General features: G+C 41.9%; 1 pseudogene; it reads left to right on the plus strand.

Annotated features, from left to right (window-relative positions):
• The window catches only part of LOC101136889 (protein cordon-bleu-like), a 31,665-nt pseudogene extending 20,957 nt beyond the window's left edge, over window positions 1-10,708 (plus strand).
• The last annotated feature ends 11,039 nt before the right edge of the window (window positions 10,709-21,747 follow it).

Genomic DNA, 21,747 nt, shown 5'->3' on the forward strand with positions numbered 1-21,747 from the left:
GTCCCTTTTGTTTTGATGTCATCCTTTTTGGTGTGTGAAACAAGGACCACAGGGAGCTGGCACCTTTGGCTACACTTCTTTTCACTCTCCAGGTAAGTAATAAACTGTCTGAATCTTAAAAGCACTCATGGTGTCTTTTTTATTGGCGAAGTCTGTCAGGCCTTAGCCTTTTCTCACACTTCACCAAATTACTTTTGCATCTTCGTCAAAAGTCAGTTGGACATATTTGTGTGGGTCAGTTCTTTCTAACAGCTTTACTGAAGTATGACTGGCATACAATAAACTGCACATATTTTAAGTGTACAATCTCACTTTGACCCTCAAAGGGTCTCACTTTGTTACCCAGGCTGGTGTGCAGTGGCACAAACATGGCTTACTGCAGCCTCGACCTGCTGGGCTTAAATGATCCTCCCACCTCAGCCTCCCAAGTAGCTGGGACTTACAGGCATTCACACCATGGCTGACTAATTTTTTAAAGAAAATTTAGTACAGACGAGGTCTTACTGTGTTGCCCAGGCTGGTCTCAAACTCCTGAACTCAAGCAATCCTCCCATGTTGGCCTCCCAAAGTGCTAGGATTACAGGCGTGAGCCACCTCGCCTGGCCTAGTTTGTGTTTTTTAAGAATTTGTGTTTTGCCTGGGCACAGTGGCTCACGCCTGTAATCCCAGCACTTTGGGAGGCCAAGGCGGATGACTCAAGGAGTTCAAGATCAGCCTGGCCAACGTGGTGAAAACCTGTCTCTACTAAAAACACAAAAAATAGCCAGACGTGGTGGCACACACCTGTAGTCCCAGCTACCTTGGTGAGGTGGAAGAATCCTTTGAACCGCGGAGACGGAGGTTGCAGTGAGCCAAGATCACGCCATTTCACTCCAGCCTGGGCAACAGAGCGAGACCCTATCTCAAAAAAAAAAAAAAAAAAGAAACCCCCCGCAAAAAAAGAATTTATACGTTTTGATTCATTGATTGACTGAATCATACATCAATTTTTTTCTGACTTCTTTCAGTCAGCAGAATTATTTTCAGATTCACCTATGTTAGTTTTTTTTTTGTTGCTGGTTTTTTTTTTTTTTTTTTTTTTTTTTGAGACAAGGTCTTGCTACTGCCCAGGCTGGAATGCAGTAGTACCATCTCGGCTCACTGCAACCTCTGCCTTTCTGGGCTCAAGTGATTCTCCTGCCTCAGCCTCCTGAGTAGCTGGGACTACAGGCGTGCACCACCACACCCAGCTAATTTTTGTATTTTTAGTAGAGACGGGGGTTTACCATGTTGGCCTGTTGGCCAGGATGGTCTCGACCTCTTGACCTCGTGATCTGCCCGCCTCGGTCTTCCAAAGTGCTGGGATTACAGGCGTGAGCCACCGCGCCCGGCCACACCTATGTTATTATATATATCAATAGTCCTTTTCTTTTTTTGCTAAGTAGTATTTTGCTGTATGGCTATACCACAATTTGTTTATCCATTTACCTGTTGATGCACATTTGGGCTCTTTCCAGTTTGTAACTATTGCAAATAAAGCTTCTACGACCATTTGTATATAAAACTGAAGTGCAACGGTGCGATCCACAGGATGGAGTGCTGTGGTGTGATCTCAGCTCACTGCAATCTCCGCCTCCTGGGTTCAAGCGGTTTTCCCACCTCAGCCTCCTGAGTAGCTGGGACTACAGGTGTGTGCCATCACGCCCAACTAATGTTTGTATTTTTAGTAGAGATGGGTTTTGACCATGTGGGTCAGGCTGGTCTTGAACTCCTGACCTCAAGCAATCCACTTGCCTCCACCTCCCAAAGTGCTGGGATTACAGGTGTAAGCCACCGCGCCCGAACTAAGTGGTATTTTAAAATTTCAATTTCAATTGTCAATTACTAATATATATAAATGAAATTTAAAAAAAAAACATTAACGATGTAGCCTGCAACCTTGCTAAACTCACTTTCAGTTCTAGAACTTTTTTTAGATTGTAACTGGTTTTCTGCATATGAGCAATTATCTCCAAGTAAAGAGAATACTTCTTCCTTTATCATTTGTGAGCTTTTATTGCATTTTGTTGCCTAATTTCTCTGTCCAGACCCTCCAGTACAATGTTTGCTGTGGTCTGGATGCATCCCCCAAAATTCATGTGTTGGAAACTTGATCCCTAGTTGCAGCAGTGTTGGGAAGTGGGGCCTTTTGGGAGATGTTTAGGTTTTGAGGGCTCTGCCCTCTAAATGGATTAATGCCATTATAAAAAAAGGACTTGTGGGAGTGGATTTGCACTCTTCTACCACATGAGGACACAGCGTTCCTCTCCTCCAGAGGATGCAGTCATCGAGGCATCATCTTGGCAGCAGAGAGGTCAGGCTCTAACCTGCTGGTGATGATCTTGGACTTCACAGCCTTCAGAATTATCAGTAATTAATTTCTGTTCTTTGTAAATTACCCAGTCTCAGGTATTCTGTTATAATGGCACAAAACAGACTAAGGCAATGCTGAATATAAGAGGTGAGAACAAACATCCCTGACTTGTTACTGATTTTATAAGGAAGGCACCCAGTCTTTCACCATTAAGTTTGTTAGGTATAGGATTTTCATAGATGTGCTTTAATAGGTTGAGGATCTTTACTTCTACTACTGTATTGCTGAGAGTTGTTATCAGCCATAGATATTGGTTTTGTCAAATGATTTTTCTGCATCTATTGAGATGAGCCCATGGCTTTTCTTTGTTAATTTATTAACATGGTCAATTATACTGATTGATTTTCAAATGTAAACCAACCTTGTATTCCTGATATAAACCACACTTACACATGATGTATTATTATTTTTTTAATTTTTAATTTTTGTGGGTATATAGTAGGTGTATGTATTTATGAGGTACATGAGATGTTTTGATATAGTCATGCAATGTGAAATAAGCACACCATGAAGAATGGGGTATCCATCCCCTCAAGCATTTATCCATTGAGTTGCAAACAATTCAATTACACTCTTTAAGTTATTTTAAAATGTACAGTTATTATTGACTATAGTCACCCTGTTGTGCTATCGAATAGTAGGTCTTAGTTATTATTTCTACTGTTTTTTTTGGACCCATTATATTTTTTATATTCTTATATTGCTAGATTCAGTTTACTAATATTTTGTTTAGAGTTTTTTGTTTCTATGTTCACGAGGGGATACTGGTTTGTAGTTTTATCTGTCTTGCTTCAGTATCATGGTAATGCTGTCCTCATAGAATGAGTTAGGAAATATTCCTTCCTTTCAATTTCCTGGAAGAGTTTGGGTAAAATTGATGTTATTTCAAACCTTAAGTTTTTGGTAGTGATAACTAGTGTAAACATCCGGGTCTGGAGTTACTAAACTGGAGTTTACTAGTGAGAAGCTTTTTAACTACAAATTATATTTCTATGATAGCTTTAGGGGTATTCATTTTTGTGTGTTTGTATGTGTGTGTATGTATCTCTATACATACAGATAGATAGATAGGTAGATAGCTAGATAGAGATATAATCTCCTTTAATGAGCTTTAGTAGTTTATATCTTTCAAGCAATTAGCCCATCGCATCTAAGTCCTCAAATTTATTGCTATAAATGTGTTTATAATAGTCCCTTATTAACCTTTTTAATATTTGTAGAATCTGTGTTAATAGTTTTTTTGGTTTTTTTTTTTTTTTTTGAGATGGAGTCTTGCACTGTCGCCCAGGCTGGAGTGCAGTGGCGCAATCTCGGCTCACTACAAGCTCCGCCTCCTGGGTTCACGCCATTCTCCTGCCTCAGCCTCCCGAGTAGCTGGGACTACAGGTGCCCACCACCACGCCCGGCTAATGTTTTGTATTTTTAGTACAGACGGGGTTTCACCGTGTTGGCCAGGATGGTCTCGATCTCCTGACCTCGTGATCCACCCACCTCGGCCTCCCAAAGTGCTGGGATTACAGGCATGAGCCACCGTGCCCAGCCCTGTGTTAATATTTTTATCTCATTTATGACATTGGTAATTTGTGTCTTCTCTTTGTCCTGATCCACATAGCCAGAGTTTTATCAATTTTGCTTATTATCCGAGAGAACCAGCTTTTGGTTTCATTAAATTTCTCTAATGATTTTCTGTTTTCTATTTTATTGATTTCTACTTCTTAGTTTTTGCTTAATTTGATCTACTTTTTCAATTTATTAATGTGGAAATGATGTCAATGATCTGAAATCTTTTTTCTTTTCTTACATATGAATATAGTGCTATAAATTTTCCACTATATAGTGCTTTATGGTATCTCATATTTTGATATATTGTATTTCCATTTTCATTCAGTTAAATATGCCTTCCAATTCCACTTTTGATTTTTTCTTGAATTTATGTTTTACTTATAAGTATGCCATTTAGCTTCCACATATTTGAGTATTTTCCAGCTATCTTTCTGTTTTTAGAATATTATTTAATTCCATTGACATCAGAATACATACTTTGTATGACTTGAATACACGTTTTGCTTTGTGTATTGTGAAGCTTTGTCAAGTACACAAACATTTAGGACAGTTATGTACTATTGATGAATTGACCCCTTTATTATTATCATCCTACCGTGATATTTGCTGCTTTGAAATCTACTTGTTTGTCACTAATATAGCCATCTGTCTTTCCTGCATCTGGTGTTAGCATTAATTAACTAGATCTATTAGTTTCTCATGGCTGCTATAACAAATTACTGAAATGTTGGTGGCTTAAAAAACATTTGTTCTCCCACGGTTCTGGAGGTGAGAAGTCTGAAATCAAGGTATAGGTAAGACCACACTTCCATCATAGAGTCTAAGGGAGAATATATTCTTTGCCTCTTCCAGCTTCCGCTGTCTGTCAGCATTCGCTGGCTTGTGGCTACAGCTCTATCTCTTTCTCTGCTCCGTGTTCATATTGCCTTCTCCTCTGTGTTAGTGTAGCTAAATTAGCTCTCTTTCTCTCCTATAAGGATACATGTGATTGCATTTAGGGCCTACCTGGACAAGCTCCTCGCAAAAGCCTTAAGTTAATCACATATTTTGCCACGTAAGGTAATATTTACAGATTCTGGGGATTAGAACATAGACATATCTTTGGGGCCACCACTGAGTCCACTACACATGGTATATCTTTCTCCATCACTTTATTTTTCACTGGTTTGTGTATTTAAAGTGTGTTTGTTGTGAACAGCATACACTTAGGTCTTGCTTTTTTGCTTTTTTATTACCCAGTCTGATGGTCTTTTTCTTTTTTTTGAGACAGGGTCTTGTTCTGTCCCTCAGGTTGTAGTGCAGTGGCCTGATCATGGCTCACTGTAGCCTCAACCTCCTGGGTTCAAGCTACACACACACACACACACACACACACACACACATATATTATTGTAGTCTCCCTTTGAGTTATATTATATCACTTCACAAATAATATAAGAAGAGCCTTCCAATAGTATACCTACATTTCCTCTCTCCTGTCCTTTATGCTGTTGTTTGCATATATTTTACTTACACATAAATTATAAAGCCCACAATGCGTTGTTACTATTTTTGCTTAGTCAATTATCTTTTAAAGATATTTATGAAATAAGAAAAATATCATATATATTTATTCATGAAGTTTCTGTTTCCAGTGTTCTTTATTGCTTTACTATAGATCCATATTTTCATCTGGGGTCATTTCTTCTGCTGCTCTTCTTCCTGGTCTTTCAGGCCAGGCATGGTGGCTCATGCCTGTAATCCCAGCACTTTGGGAGGCCCACGTGGGTGGATCACCTGAGGTCAGGAGTTCAAGACCAGCCTGGCCTACATGGTGAAACCCCGTCTCTACTAAAAATAAAAAAATTAGCTGGGCGTGGTGGCAGTTGCCTGTAATCCCAGCTACTTGGGAGGCTGAGGCAGGAGAATTGCTTGAACCCAGGAAGCAAAGGTTGCAGCAAGCTGACATTGCACCATTGCATTCCAGCCTGGGCAACAAGAGTGAAACTCCGTCTCAAAAAAAAAAAAAAAAGGATGTCTTTCAGCATTTACTATAATTCAGGTCTGTTGGTGATGACTTTTTAAACCTTTTGTATGCTTAAAAAGTCTTTATTTTGGCCAGGCACAGTGGCTCACGCCTGTAATCCCAGCACTTTGGGAGGCCAAGGCGGGCAGATCACGAGGTCAGGAGATTGAGTCCATCCTGGCTAACGTGGTGAAACCCCGTCTCTACCAAAAATACAAAAAATTAGCCAGGCGTGGTGGCAGGCGCCTGTATCCCAGCTTCTCGGGAGGCTGAGGCAGGAGAATGGCGTGAACCTGGGAGGCGGAGCTTGCAGTGAGCCGAGATGGTGCCACTGCACTCCAGCCTGGGTGACAGAGCAAGACTCCGTCTCAGAAAAAAAAAAAAAGTCTTTATTTTGGGCCGGGCGCAGTGGCTCACGCCTGTAATCCCAACACTTTGTGAGGCCAAGGCGGGTGGATCACGAGGTCAGGAGTTCGAGACCAGCCTGGCCAATATGGTGAAACTCTGTCTCTACTAAAAATACAAAATTAGGCGGGCGTGGTGACATGCACCTGTAGTCCCAGCTACTCGCGAGGCTGAAGCAGAAGAATCACTTGAATCCGGGAGGCGGAGGTTGCAGTGAGCCTAGATCATGCCACTGTACTCCAGCCTAGGCAACAGAGACTCCGTCTCAAAAAAAAAAAGAAAAAGAAAGCAAAAAAATCTTTATTTCACCCTTTAAAAAAATTTACATTGTGGCAAACTACACATAACACAAAATTTATCATCTTAATAATTTTCAAATGTATAGTTCAGTGGCATTAACCACATTCACATTGTTGTGCAGCCATCATTACCAGTTATCTCCAGAACTACTCTTGTTTTGCAAAACTAGAATTCTATATCCATTAAACAGCAGCTCCCCATTATCCTCTACTCCTAGCCCTGACAACTAGCGTTCTATTTTCTTTCTTTCTTTCTTTTTTCTTTCTCTCTCTCTTTCTTTCTTTCTTTCGTTCTTTCTTTCTTTCTCTCTCTCTTTCTTTCTTTCTTTTCTTTCTTTTTTGACAGGGTCTTACTCTGTCACCCAGGCTGGAGTGTAGTGGCATGATATAGAGCTGCTGTGATATGTAGGTTTATAGCTTTCATCAAATTTTGAAAACATGGGCAAATATTTCTTCATATTTGTTTTGTTTCCCTTCCCTTTTCTCCTCTCCTCTGGGGATTACAATTATACATATATTAAGCTGCTTGAAGTTGTTCAATAGCTCACCGAATTTCTTTTCATTTTTTAATAATTATTTTATTATTCTCTCTTTCACTGGATAGTTTCTATTGACATGTTTTCAAGTTCATTTATCTTTCCTTCTGAAATGTCTGATCTATTGTTAATCCTATCGGTGTGTTTTATCTCAGATACTATAATTTTCATATCTAAGTTTCATTTTCATCTTTTTAATATATTACATGGTTCTACATAACTTTTTTACCACTTAAAATACAATTACAATAAATCTTTAAATATCCTGGTCTACTGATTCTAACATCTATGTTAGTTCCTGGTCCATTTTAATTAACTGATTTTTAAAATTACTTGAACATAGTTTTATCCTTTTCAGTCTTTCTTTTAAGATCTGTTAGGTTGGAGCACAGCAGTGTTTTTTTCTAGGGCTAATTATTTCCCACTACAAGGGAAGACCCTTCTGAATAATCTATCAATTTACCATTAATTATGAGGTTTTCCAGTCTGCCTATTTGGGACAGACAGTATTCCAGGTTCTGTGTATATGTTGGGTACTGTTCCTTTTTTTTTTTTTTTTTTTTTTTTGAGATGGAGTCTTGCTCTGTCGCCCAGGCAGGAGTGCAGTGGTGTGATGTTGTCTCACTGCAAGCTCCACCTCCCGGGTTCACGCCATTCTCCTGCCTCAGCCTCCCGAGTAGCTGGGACTACAGGCACCCGCCACCATGCCCAGCTAATTTTTTGTATTTTTAGAAGAGATGGTGTTTCACCATGTTAGCCAGGATGGTCTCGATCTCCTGACCTCGTGATCTGCCTGCCTCGGGCTCCCAAAGTGCTGAGATTACAGGCATGAGCCAGGGCGCCGGGCGGGGTACTGTTCCTTTTAGTCCTCTTGTATAGTCCTTTCCTTGGCTTCTGGTAGTTCCCTCACATGTACACACCTATCAGTACTTGAAGGTGACCCACCAAAACTCTCTAGAGTTCTCCTGTGTACTTCTCTCCTTTCTGGTATTCTTCCCTGCAGTCTAGCTGCTTTGAGCTCCCTGAACTCTCAGTCCTGTCTCTTCAACTCAGGGAGTCCTCCTGGCTCTACCTCACCTTCCCTGTGCCACAGCCAGGAAACTCTCTTCAGTCAGTAATCTGGGACAATCCTAGAGCTCACCTCACTTATTTCTCTTCTCTCAGGGAATCACTGCTCTTCTTGTCTGCTGTCCAGCGTATTGGAAACCATTTCATATATTTGATCCAATATTCAGTAGTTTCAAATGTGAGGGTAAATTCAGTCTCTGTTATTTCATACTGGCTAGAAGTGGAAGTACCAACTAATGGTTTCTAAAGATAAATTTAAATGAATTAAAATTAAATAAAAATTAAAATTCAGTTCATCAGTTGTACTAGCTGTATTTCAAGCACTCAAACGCTGCATGTAGCTATTGTATTGGACAGCACAGTCTTATCTGTGCTGGGTAAAAAGTTATCTTTTTACCCTTGAAGCTACTTAGTTAACAACTATAAACCTAGTTAATAATTATTTATATTAAATTGTCTTTGATCAAATAGCTCATGTGATTTCTTTCTTCTGATTAGAACCTGCTTGATACATTTATTCAGGTAGTTCCATTATCAAGGAAGTATGGTGACAGGCCTTAGAATCTTAATGACATGGGTTCAGTTGTCACTTACTAGCGGTACAAGCAAATTACTTCATCTAGCTAATTCTCAGAATATTACCAGGAAAAATGAGGAGAATATTACCAGGAAAAATGAGGAGAATATTACCAGGAAAAATGAGGAGAATATTACCAGGAAAAATGAGGATAATATTACCTGCTTCCCGGAGTTTGTTGTGAGGATGTATGAAAACATCTGACACATAGTAGATGCTCAATATATAGTATTTCCTTTTATTAATTTCTTCATCATCATCCTCCGAGCACTTAGATCTATCCATCTCAGAAACAGCTTCCAAGAGTATTTCTTCCCATCTTCCTGTCAAAACCACAATGTGCTTTGTCCCTTTTCCTTGGGACTGTTTTTCTGCAAAGGTTTATCTTGAAAAGCAATCATGGGTACTGCAGCACACTGGCTGGAGAAGAGGACTTTGGATGCATGACTCTCCCACTCCCAAAAACAGCCCCACAACCTGCCGCCCCACACCACCTTGGCCCAGCTCAGGTGACATGTATACCTGTCAGAGCGCAATGACGGGTGTTTGGCTCTTGTTTCTGCTTTGAGTTCTTTTCAAGGGACCAGGACTCTAGCTGCATAGTTGTGCAGGGAACTACACACCAAAAGCAAGTGAACAAGTCTGAATAGTAAGAGTTACGTGGATCGATTGTTTACCAGAGCCAGGCACCACCAAAAGAAATGTGCACACTTTATCCCATGTAATCCTCCCTCTGGGCCTAAAAGAGCAGCTGGTGTGACTGCAGGCACCCACCTCACGTCATGGAGAGCTGAGTGTATGCCGATGGGGGCTCTTGAGACCCCAGGTGTGCCTGGGAGGAGAGGAGGAAGATGAAGGCCCGTGCTCCCCCACCTCCTGGAAAGGCTGCCACTCTGCACGTGCACAGCCACCAGAAGACCCCAATGACGGGGCCCTCAGGTTGCAGCAGAACCTGGTCCTCATGAAGGAGGCGCTGAGGGCCACCATCATGGACCGTCACCATGGTCCTGCCCAGCGAGCTGGAGAAGAGGAACGTGCTCAATGGGAGCCATGCAATGATGGACTTACTAGTTGAACTTTGCCTTCAGAACCACCTGAATCCATCCCACCACGCCCTTGAAATTTGGTCTTCAGAAACCCAACAACCTTTGAGTTTTAAGCCAAATACTTTGATTGGGACCCTGAATGTGCATACTGTGTTTCTGAAAGAAAAATTTCCTGAAGAAAAAATTAAGCCTGTTCCCCCTAAGGTGCCTGAGAAATCTGTGTGTTTGGTCGTGAATTACTTGCAGACACAAAAAGCTGTTGTGCATGTGAGCCCTGAGGTTCCTCTCCAGAATATTCTCCCAGCCATTTGTGCAAAGTGTGAGGTCGGCCCAGAGCACATGGTTCTCCTCAGGGACAACATTGCCAGGGAGGAGCTGGAGCTGTCCAAGTCCCTGAATGAGCTTGGGATAAAGGAGCTCTACTCGTGAGACAACAGAAGAGAAACCTTTAGAAAATCATCGCTTGGCAATGATGAGACAGATAAAGAGAAGAAAAAAATTTCTGGGATTTTTCAAAGTTAATAAAAGAAGCAATAGTAAGGCTGAGCAGCTCGTGCTGTCGGGTGCAGATAGCGATGAGGGTACCTCCCGGCTGCCCCTGGGAAGGGGTTTGAATGGCTGTTTAACAACACCCAACTCTCCATCCATGCACTGACCTTCCATTACACTGGGTCCATCCCTCTTGCTGGGCAGCATCTCAGGGGCGTCTGTGAAGTCAGAGATGAAGAAACGCTGAGCCCCTCCTCCTCCAGGTTCAGGGCCACCTGTGAAAGACAAGGCATTGGAAAGGGCTGGACATAGTGTCTCATGCCTGTAATCCCAGCACTTTGGGAGGCTGAGGCAGGAGGATCACCTGAGATCAGGAGTTCAAGACCAACCATGGCCAACATGGTGAAAACTCATCTCTACTAAAAATACAAAATTAGCCAGGCATGGTGGTGCAAGCCTGTAGTCCCAGCCACTCGGGAGGCTGAGGCAGGAGAATCACTTGAACCTAAGAGGCAGAGGCTGCAGTGAGCCGAGATTGTGCCACTGCACTCCAGCCTGGGCAACAAGAGCAACACTCCGTCTCAAAAAAAAAAAAAAAAAAAAAATATATATATATATATATACACACACACACACACGTAGTGTGTATATATATACATATATATGTGTGTATATATATACGTATATATGTGTGTATATATATACATATATATGTGTGTGTATATATATACGTATATGTGTGTATATATATACGTATATATGTGTGTATATATATGTATATATGTACGTATATATATATTTTCTAATGTGACTGACTTATTTTGAGTACTTCATGATATGATAGCTGCATTTTCATAAAAAGAAATTTAGGCACAAATGGTACCTTTTTCTTGTACGGGTCTATGATAAGATTATGCAAATGGAAAACACGAAGCTGTTTCTTCTGATTAAAAAAAAAGCAATCATGGCAGAACAAAGCTAGAGGACTGGTACTTCCTGATTTCAAAACTTACTACATAGCTACAGTAAAAACTGTGGTACTGCAAAAGACAGACATATTGACCAATGGAATAGAATAGAGAGCCCAGAAAGAAACTGTCACATATATGGTCAAATGATTTTTGACAAGGGTGCCAAGAACTATTCAATGGGGAGAGGACAGTCTTTTCAACGAATGATGCTAAGAAAACTGTATATCCATCTACACATTAAAAGAATGAAGTTGGACCCTTACCTAACACCATATACAAAGATTAACTAAATATGAATTAAATACATAAATAGAAGACCTAAAACTATAAAATTCTTAAAAGAAAACAGAGCAAAAGCTTCATGACATTGGATTTGGCAATGATTTATTGGATATGACACCAAAGGCACAGGCAACAAAAAAAAATGAACACATTGGACTTCATGAATATTTAAAAAATTTTGTACATTGAAAGATAGTATCAGCTAGGTACAGTGGCATGTGTCTCTGATACCACCTACTTGGGACTGAAGCAAGAGGATCAGTCCAGGAGTTTGAGGCCAGCCTGGGCAACATAAGGCAACCCTGTCTCTAAAATGTAATAATAATAAAAGAAATAGTATCAGGCTGGATGTGGTGGCTCATACCTGTCATCCTAGCACTTTGGGAGGCTGAGGCAGAAGGATCACTTGAGCTCAGGAGTTGTTTGTTTGTTTGTTTTGAGACAGAGTCTCGCTCTGTTGCCCAGGCTGGAGCACAGTGTCGTGATCTCAGCTCACTGCAAGCTCTGCCTCCCGGGTTCATGCAATTCTCCTGCCTCAGCCTCCCGAGTAGCTGGGACCACAGGCACCTGCCACCATGCCCGGCTACATTTTTTGTATTTTTAGTAGAGACGGGGTTTTTCCGTGTTAGCCAGGATGGTCTCGATCTCCTGATCTCGTGATCCGCCTGCCTCAGCCTCCCAAAGTGCTGGGATTACAGGCATGAGCCACCGTACCCCACTCAGCTCAGGAGTTTGAGACCAGCCTGGGCAACATAGTGAGACCTCATCGCTACGAAAAAAAAAAATTAAAAATTAACTGGGTGTGTTGCTTCACCCATGTAGCCCCAGGTACTTGGGAGGCTGAGGTGGGAGGATCACTTGAGCCTGGGAGGCTAAGGCTGCTGTGAACCATGATCATGCCACTGCACTCTCACCTGGGCAACAAAGTGAGACCCTGTCTCAAAAAAAGAAGAGGAAGAAGAAGAAGGAGAAGAAGAGGAAGAAGAAGAAGAAGAAGAGGAAGAAGAAGAAGGAGAAGAAGAAGAAGAAGAGGAGGAAGGAGAAGAAGAGGAAGGAGAAGAAGGAGAAGAAGAAGAAGAGGAGGAAGGAGAAGAAGAAAAGAAGAAGAAGAAGAAAAGAAGAAGAAGAAGAGGAAGAGGAGGAGGAGGAAGAGGAAGAGGAAGAAGAAGATGAAGAAGAAGAGGAGGAGGAAGAAGAAGAAGAAGAATAGGAGGAAGAAGAAGAGGAAGAGGAAGAAGAAGAAGGGAGAAGAAAAGAAGAGAAGAAGAGGAAGAAGAAGAAGGAGGAGGAGAAGGAGGAGGAGAAGGAGGAAGAAGAAGAAGAAAGAAAGAGTATCAGCAAAGTAAAAAGCTAACCTACAGAATGGGAGAAAATATTTGCAAATCATATATCTGATAAGAGATTCATATCCAGAATACATGTGGAGAACTCCTAAAACTCAAGCACAACAACAACAAAACGAACAAGCCAATTCAAAAATGGGCGAAGTACTTGAATAGACATTTCTCCAAAGATATACAAATGGCCAAAAAGCACAAGGAAAGATGCTCAACATTACTAATCATTAGAGAAATACAAGTCAAAAACACAATGAGATACCACTTCACATCCATTAGGATGGCTACTATAAAAAAAAACAACAGAAAATACAAGTGTTTGTGAGGATGTGGAGAAATTTGAACCCCTGTGCACTGTTGGTGGGAATGTAAAATGATACAGCTGCTATGGAACACAGTATGATGGTTCCTCAAAAAATTAAAAATAGAAATACCATATGAGGCCAGGCATGGTGGCTCACGCCTGTAATCGCAACACTTTGGGAGGCCGAGGTGGGTGGATCACCTGAGGTCAGGGATTTGAGACTAGCCTGGCCAACATGGTGAAACCCTGTCTCTACTAAAAATACAAAAGTTAGCTGGGCGTGGTGGCATGCACCTGTAGTCCCAGCTACTCGGGAGGCCGAGGCAGGAGAATAGCTTGATCCCGGGAAGTGGAGGTTGCAGTGAGCTGAGATCATGCCACTGCATTCCAACCTGGGCAACAGAGCAAGACTCCATCTCAAAAAAAAAAAAAGGGAAGAAGGAGGAAGGAGGAGGAAGGAGGAGGGGGAGAATGGGGAGAATGGAAGAAGGAGAAGGAGGAAAAGGAGAAGGAGGAGGAGAAGGAGAAGAAAGAAGGAGAAGGAGAAGAAGAAGAGGAAGAAGAAGAGGAAGAGGAAGAAGAAGAAGACATAATACTATATGATCCGAAGAAGAAGAAGAAATAATACTATATGATCCAGCACTTCCACTTCTGGGTATATACTCAAAAGAATTGAAAGCAATGCAGACTGGGTGTGGTGGCTCACATCTGTAATCCTAGCACGTTGGGAGGCTGAGGAGGGTGGATCGCTTGAGCCCTGGGCTTCAAGACCAGCCTGGGCAACATAGTGGGACCCCATCTCTACAAAAAGAAATACAAAAATTAGTGGGGCATGGTGGCACGTGCCTGTAGTCCCAGCTACTTAGGAGGCTGAGGTGGGAGGGTCGCTTGAGCCTGGGAAGTTGAGGCTGCAGTGAGCTGCGATCATGCCACTGCATTCCAGCCTGTGTGACAGAGGAAGACCTTGTCTCAAAACAGAAAAAAGAAAGCAATTCAATTATTTTCTCTAAGAGTCTCAAAAAGAGATTTGTATGCCCGTGTTCATAGCATCATTATTCATAATAGCTAAAATATGGAAGCAACCCAAGATGAATGGATAGCAAAATGTGGTATATACATACAATCGAATATTATTAAGCTTTAAAAAGAAGGAAATTCTGATATATGCTGCAACATGGATTAACCTTGAGGATATTATGCTAAGTGAAATAAACCTGTCACAAAAAGACTATATGATTCCACTTGTATAAGATGCATAGAGTAGTCAAAATAATAGATAGAGAAAGTAGAATGGTGGTTCCCATGGGCCAGAGGAAAGGGGCAATGGGGAGTTAATGTTTAATGGTTTAAATGTTGCAGATACCAGGATAAATTCACTTTTGTCAAACCCAAACGAATTGGAGCCAGGAAAGCAGGAAGGAGGAGAGTTCATGCCTGCATGTATAAGATAGACTGTGTCTCAAGGACCTTCTAAAATAACCCCACAAGATATTCCTTTTATAGGACTGCAGCAATTCAGATAAGATGGTCTGGAAAGAACACTTGGCTAGCACAGCATCTCCATCAATGAACTGATGCCAACTCCGATTTTGAACCTCCTGAACCAATGAACTTCGTTTCCAACAGCTTATGTGAAATTATTTTCGCCAATAAAAGCTTCCCCTTCCCCTTCCTTTTCTTTCTTTTTTTTTTTTTTTGAGACGGAGTCTCACTCTGTCGCCCAGGCTGGAGTGCAGTGGCACGATCTCGGCTCACTGCAAGCTCCGCCTCCCGGGTTCACACCATTTTCCTGCCTCAGCCTCCGGAGCAGCTGGGACTACAGGCGCCCGCCACCGCGCCCGGCTAATTTTTTTGTATTTTTAGTAGAGACGGGGTTTCACCGTGGTCTCGATCTCCTGATCTCATGATCCGCCCGCCTCGGCCTCCCAAAGTGCTGGGATTACAGGCGTGAGCCACTGTGCCCGCCCTTTTTTTTTTTTTTTTTTTTTGAGATGGAGTCTGGCTCTGTCGCCCAGGCTGGAATGCAGTGACGCGATCTCCACTCACTGCAAGCTCCGCCTCCCAGGTTCATGCCATTCTCCTGCCTCAGCCTCCCGAGTAGCTGGGACTACAGGCGCCCGCCACCACACCCAGCTAATTTTTTTGTTTTTTTGTATTTTTAGTAGAGACGGAGTTTCACCGTGTTAGTCAGGATGGTCTCCATTTCCTGACCTCGTGATCCGTCCGCCTCGGCCTCCCAAAGTGCTGGGATTACAGGCATGAGCCACCGTGCCTGACCCGCCTTCCCCTCCCTTCTTCAGATGCATCTGTGGCTTGCCATAGCTGTGCACCCCAGATTGTAATCCTCTCTGCTTACTACTAAATAAATGCCTCAAATTAGGAGATTTTTTTCCTGGTGTCTTTCTTTTATTTTTTATTTATTTTTATTTTTTGAGACGGAGTTTTGCTCTTGTTACCCAGGCTGGAGTGCAATGGCACGATCTCAGCTCTTCAACCTCCACCTCCCGGGTTCAAGCGATTCTCCTGCCTCAGCCTCCCGAGTAGCTGGAACTACAGGCGCCCACCACCATGCCCAGCTAATTTTTTTTGTATTTTAGTAGAGACGGGGTTTCATCATGTTGGCCAGGATGGTCTCAATCTCCTGACCTCGTGATCAGCCTGCCTCGGCCTTCCAAACTGCTGGGATTACATGCGTGAGCCACCACGCCTGGCCTCCTGGTATCTTTCTTTAAGGTTGATAATGGGTGGTCAGATGCGGTGGCTCACGCCTGTAATCCCTGCACTTTGGGAGGCTGAGGCAGGTGAATCACCTGATGTCAGGAATTCGAGACCAGCCTGGCCAGCATGGTGAAACCCCGTCTCTACTAAAAATACAAAAATTAGCTAGGCATGGTGGCGGGCACTTGTAATCCCAGCTACTCAGGAAGCTGAAGCAGGAGAACCGCTTGAACCCCAGAAGCGGAGGTTGTGGTGAGCAGAGATCATGCCACTGCACTCCAACCTGGGCAACGAGAGTGAAACTCTGTCTCAGTAAATAAATAAGTAAATAGATAAAGTTGATAATGGATATAAAATTCCAGTTTTACAAGATGAAAAGAATTCTAGAGATGGAGGGTGGTGATGGTTGCACATTATGAATGTAGCGAACACCACTGACTACACACTTAAAATAGTTAAGATGGTAAATTTTGTTATATGTATTTCACTACAATTTTTAAAAATGGAAAAAAGTAATTATAGTTCATTGTTCACAAATTATGATGGCTTAGAATGTTCCCTTTCCCAGAAAACCAGAGGAAGTAATATATTTTAGGTACCATGGTGGGGTCAATAAAGGAGATATTAGTGGTGGAGGCAAACTTCTGATTGCCCCAGCATAGCTGACAGTGACTTCTGCATGGAACCAAGCTGAAGGATGTTAAAACTGACTTTTTTTTGGTGCCATGAGACCATTATCAGCTCTAACACCTGAGATGGCCAACTTTTTATTATCTGAGTATAAATTATCCTCATCATCATTTAAATGCCCCCTGCATCATATATGCCACCTGCAACAACAGATATGTTTGTGTACACAGTCAGGCACATATTTTTATCAATGGTTCTCAACTAGAGGCAATTTTGCCTTCTAGAGGACATTTGGCAATATCTGGAGACAATTTCAGTTGTCACAATTTGGGGAGGGGGTTGTCACATGTCGTGGGTGGAGGCCAGGGATGCTACCACTAAACATCACTATAACGCATAGGACAGCTTCACACAACAGAGAGTTATCAGGCCTTAAAATGTCAGTAGTGCTTAGGTTGAGAATCACTGGCCTAATCTGAGCTCAAAAGGAAATGTAAATCTGCTCTGCAGCCCCAGAACATAATACCATGCTTTCCAGGGCTCAATACTATTGACTTTTGGATTTCACATGCTATTGCTTCCACTTTTTTTGGATGGAAACTTGAAGGTTGACTATGTGGTATAAATATACTTAAATGTAACCCAGAGCAGCAGAGTTTTGTTTTTTTTTTTTAAGGTTTCCACTTTGTTTTCTGCTAACTTGATAAATCAATGATTTTACACAAAATATTTTACATTGATGCTTTTTGAACTGCATTTTGCAGAATGCTGTTGCAATGGACTGAATGTTCATGTCCTCTAAAAATTCATATGTTGACATTCTAACTCCCAGGATGATGGTATTAGGAGGTGAAACTTTGGGAGGTGATTAGATCATGCAGGCAGAGTCCTCTTGAATGGAATTGGTGCCCTCATAAAAGAGGCCTCAGGGAGCTAGCTCACCCCTTCTACCATGTGAGGACACAGTGACAAGTTGCCATCTGTGAACCAGGAAGCAAGCCCTCACCAGACGCCAATCTGCTATTGCCTTGGTCGTGGACTTGCCAGCTTCCAGAACTGTGAAATATAAAATTCTGTTGTTTATAGGCCACCTAGTTGCAAGTATTTTGTTACAGCCACCCTGACACACTGACAGAGGTATTTCATGGGTCTCATTAGAAAATGGATGAAAAAAGAGCTAAGTCAAAGTTTTTACCCCCACGCTATCTTAGTCAGAATTGCTCTGTTTTCATATTTTACGTGTGGCTATTCTCTGTAAAATTTGTTTGAAAAGAAGTTCAACTGCTAAGAAGAAAAAACATATGTGAACAGCCCTGCTTTATATAATAGGTAAGTGATTGAACATGTGAATATAAATTTAACTTCTTATTTCTCTGTGCACTGGGAACACATAGGGAAATCATTTGAAAGAATATTGCTGCATTCTTTGTAAAATCAATACCTGTGGATTTTCATGAGTCTGAAATAATTAAGAGTGTGTAGGATGAACAGCCTTTAAGGGTAGTGTTGGGGAGCGGGTGGGGCGGATCTGGGGAAGGACATTGTATTATTTCGCTGAGTGTTTTATGTCTTAGCAGCAAGACATAACTTAGTACAGCATCAGAGTCCCTCAGAATTACAAATTACTTGAGGGCAGAAACTCTTTTCTGTAGCTCCTTCTTTTCTGTAGCTCCTTCAGCTCCCTGTCATGATTCTTTAAATATTTCATGTGCAAATGAGTCAATAAATGGTAGGAAGGCCGATAGAGCAGGAAAATTCTTTTCCTTCCTATTAACTCTTGTCCCCTACTCTTTAAACTCACTGGGCTCGGCTCTAGACAATCAGGTCAAGTTTATCTTTGGCACCCTTTGCTTTAGCAGGCATTCCTTTTTCCCAAGTGCCCAGTGTATCCTCTTACCCAGGGTTATTTCACACTCAAATCCCAGAAAGGGCTATCTTCCCATATAGTATCTCATACCTCAGACCTTTCCTAATCCTCTAGGAGAGACTCTAGGACCTCTAGACTTCCTTGTTATGAGTTCTACTTCTTGCTCTCTATAACAATTTTACAGAGTTAGCATCAGGCCACTTAGAGGATGAAGATTACAGAGAAGAGAGACTTCAAACTCTTGTCTCTGCATGCAACTGGAACAGAACACTGCCCACCATCGCTCATTGTATCTAAGCACTTAACCCCACCCATGTTGAACAACACTTACCTACCTCCCGAGACCTTTTTTCCTCGAAGGACAGTTTTGTGTGATCCCAGGGTCATTTATTTTTAAGGGCAGGTAAGTTACAAAAACATAGGGCATCCTTTTCTTGGGTTATCATATCTCCCACTCCTTGTGGCTCAGAGTTACTGTCCTTCAAATCGATATATTGAAAAAAGCATGAGCCACTGCCAGAGCAGTCATTTCTCTCCCAGTGTGTGGTTATCCTGGCCTACTTTGGCTCACAGGAGTGAAGGAAACAAGCTGCTTGTTTAAATTATGGAGAATCAGGCTGGGCGTGGTGGCTCACACCTGTAATCTCAGCACTTTGGGAGGCCGAGGCAGGTGGATCACATGACGTCAGGAGATTGAGACCAGACTGGCCAATGGGGTAAAACCCTGTCTCTACTAAAAATACAAAAATTAGCCGGGTGGTAGCACATGCCTGTAATCCCAGCTACTTGGGAGACTAAGGTAGGAGAATCACTTGAACCCAGGAGGTGGAGGTTGCAGTGAGCCGAGATCGTGCCATTGCACTCCAGCCTGGGCAACAAGAGCAAAACTGCGTCTCAAAAAAAAAAAAAAAAAAAATACGGAGAATCAGTACTAAGGAGTTACTCCTTTAGTTTTTCAAACAAATGGTCATCATGTGCCTGCTATATACTATACCTATTAACCCACTGTGGTAGATTCTGATATAATTAACTTCTTAATGTATCATTTTGTTTTCTGTTTACTCCTTCAGCAAAATTCTTTAGGGAAACTTATGTAACTGGTTCAGTAACAAAAGCAAACAACACTCAAACATACTTAAAACTCATGTAGCTTTTAAACCACTATCTACAAATATTTTCAGTTTTAAGGCAAAAACAACTTGAGTACCAGGTATGACTACAAAATAAAGTGATTATTATCTTTTAACAACAAACATAATAGGGTGTACTCACTCAAAGATATAATCTCCCCTTTAATGTAGCCACCATGAGAGTCCATGCCTTTGTTCTATTGGTGTGGCAACAACTGCTTGTCTTTTGGGACTAAAATTAGACATTACTTCCTTCTTTCAGGAAGCTGGCCCTCACTCCTAAAGCTGGGTTTCATGCCCCTCTTCTGGGCTCCTGTGCTTGCATCAGTCAAAGCACTTGTCATACTGGATTATCTTTCTCCTTCACCTGGCTGAGTGCTCCCTGAAGATAGGGAGGATGTCTTCTGTGGTTTTTGTACCCCTGGGGCCAAGCATGTACAGGAGTAGTTGCTCAGTAAATATTTGTTAGTTGATTGAAAAATATCTCTGCATCACATTTTTGGACCATCTTCAACAACAGAAAATTTTCATTCTTTTAATGGAGAATGATTTTTGGAAAACAAATGTCATTCAGAAACAAGTTGGGCACATAAGGTATTCATCTAGCTTATTTAAAAATGAGTTATGATCATAATATATTGACCACTTTTCTTCTCTGATTCATAGACTGGCTCTGAGAACAACTCCAAAGAAGGAATTACAAAAGGTTCTGAACAATAGAAGCTTCCCAGGGCAACATCTTCGGTTTTTTGCTTTTGTTTTTGTTTTGTTTTGTTTGTTTGTTTTTTGAGATGGAGTCTCGCTCTGTCGCCCAGGCTGGAGTGCAGTGGCGCGATCTCGGCTCACTGCAAGCTCTGCCTCCCGGGTTCACACCATTCTCCTCCCTCAGCCTCCCGAGTAGCTAATTTTTTGTATTTTTAGTAGAGGCGGGGCTTCACCATGTTAGCCAGGATGGTCTCAATCTCCTGACCTCATAATCCGCCCGCCTCCGCCTCCCAAAGTGCTGGGATTACAGGAGTGAGCCACCGCACCCGGCCAGGGCAACATCTTTGAAGGACTACATTCATTTACATGTTTAAGTTACAACATGTGTTTGGAGAATAGTCAAATAAATATTTGCCATGATAATTATTGAATACATACTCTAGGCAGCAGAGCATACCTTTAGAGGTTAAGAGCATTACTCTGGAGCTGGACTGCTTGGGTTCAAGTCCTGGCTGTGCAATTTATTTAGCTGTATAGCCTTGGACAAGTTACTCAACCAGTGGGTACCTCTGTTTTCTCATTTGTAAAATGTAGATTAAACAGTACTTCCCTCCTAAGATCGTTGTGAGATTAATTGAGTCAACCATGTAATATACTTAGAAATAGGGCCTGGTATATAGAAAGTGTTCAGAATAGGTTATTATTGTTATCATCATTACATTTATCATTATTACTATGTTTGAGGTACTGTGTTAGTAATACTAAAGATTTAAAAAAGGGGCTGGGTGCGGTCACACATGCCTTAATCTCAACACTTTGGCAGGTGGAGACAGGCAGATTGCTTGAGCTCAGGAGTTCAAGACCAGACTGAGCAACATAACAAAACCCCTGTCTCTACAAAAAATGCAAAAATTAGTCAGGCATGGTGGCAAACCTTTAATCCCAACTACTTGGGAGGCTGAGGCAGGAGAATCGCTTGAGCCCAAGAGGCAGAGGCTGCAGTGAGCCTTGGTTACACCACTACACTCCAGCCTGGCGACTCTGTCTCAAAAAAAAAAAAAAAAAAAGTTCCTTCCCTCAGTAAGTTCACAGTCTTATGAAAAATATACACATGTGATTTATCTTATAATACAACTTGATGAGTGCCCTTAGAAAAGTCAACAGTCATTGTGGGGAGGGATCTAGTAGTGGTAACATCTCAGTAGAGTTCTGTAAGTACTGAATGCTCTCCACTCAATTCAAAACAGTGTGTCCCAGGAATATGAATGTCAGTATAGCCAGATACCTGACATTCATGATAGTGATAGCAGCAGAAAGACCTGACTAAAATTTTTTTTTTTTTTCTGAGACGGAGTCTCGCTCTGTTGCCAGGCTGGAGTACAGTGGCATCATCTGGGCTCACTGCAACCTGTGCTTCCCCGGT

This window comes from Gorilla gorilla, chromosome X (assembly GCF_029281585.2).
Source record: "Gorilla gorilla gorilla isolate KB3781 chromosome X, NHGRI_mGorGor1-v2.1_pri, whole genome shotgun sequence".
NCBI classification, from domain to species: domain Eukaryota; kingdom Metazoa; phylum Chordata; class Mammalia; order Primates; family Hominidae; genus Gorilla; species Gorilla gorilla.